Source organism: Sinocyclocheilus rhinocerous, unplaced genomic scaffold, assembly GCF_001515625.1.
Source record: "Sinocyclocheilus rhinocerous isolate Xijiao unplaced genomic scaffold, SAMN03320098_v1.1 scaffold1694, whole genome shotgun sequence".
NCBI classification, from domain to species: Eukaryota; Metazoa; Chordata; class Actinopteri; order Cypriniformes; family Cyprinidae; genus Sinocyclocheilus; species Sinocyclocheilus rhinocerous.
The window spans coordinates 1,353,868-1,354,927 of NW_015626863.1; positions in this window are offsets into that span (position 1 = coordinate 1,353,868).

The following is a 1,060-nucleotide window of genomic DNA, read 5'->3' on the forward strand; positions in this document are numbered from 1 at the left end:
TTACCAGGCCTTTGGCGCCCTTTGCAGGCATTTGTAATAATATGTAATGTACATAAATTGTTTATTTTGTATTTACATTATGCATTTTTAACAGTGTCATTCAATGAAACCATATGATTATTATTAATTAACCAATCATTATTGCCTCATTGTTTTTAGTGCATTTTAAGTCGTTTAAGGTCTGTTTTTAGGCTATTACCACAAAAAATATATATATCATCTGAATATGTCTTTGTAAATTATTATTTGAAGTAACAAAACCATTGTTAATTTGTGGTTACCATGGCTACAAGAACCATGATTTTTGTTTTTTATTCTTAGTAAAACCATGGCTAATTTTTGTTAGGGAACATGGAAACTCAGAGAGAATATTAATATTATATTAATTAATATAATATTAATTAGATGCGTTGGTGGTGGTGAAATTATTACCGACATTAAAATACGTTATTAAGGTCAACAACCAAAAAAAGTTTGACAGGATTATGAATGTGCCTGAAAGTGATGCACGGTGCCGAAACATGCTTCGTTTTCACTTTTTTTTTCTTGGCGCCGGATCGCTGATGTCTTTTCACAGCATAGTTGTCCATATATTATGATCATTTGCATTCAGCCGCAAACATGAGGTGCCAGCGGTTGCGATGCGGGAATGGCAGGGTTTTTTTGGTGCCCCCCTGGGAGTTGATGCCCTACGCAAACTGCGTACTCTGCGTATAGGGAGCGGCGGTACTGAATTTCACCACCACCAACGAATCTAATATTCTTTCTGAGTTTCCATGTTCCCTTACGAAAATTAGCCATGGTTTTAACACGAATAAAACCAAAAATCATGGTTCTTGTAGCCATGGTAACCGCACATTAACCATGGTTTTGTTACTTCAAATAATAATTTACAAAGAAGTATTAAGATGATAATTTTTTGTGCTTATAAAAACAGACCTAAGCCAACAATAGCCTTCAAATGACTAAAAATGTATTATATAAAAACAATGAGGCAATAATGATTGGTTAATTAATAATTATATGGTTTCCTTCAATAGCACTGTTAACACACATAATG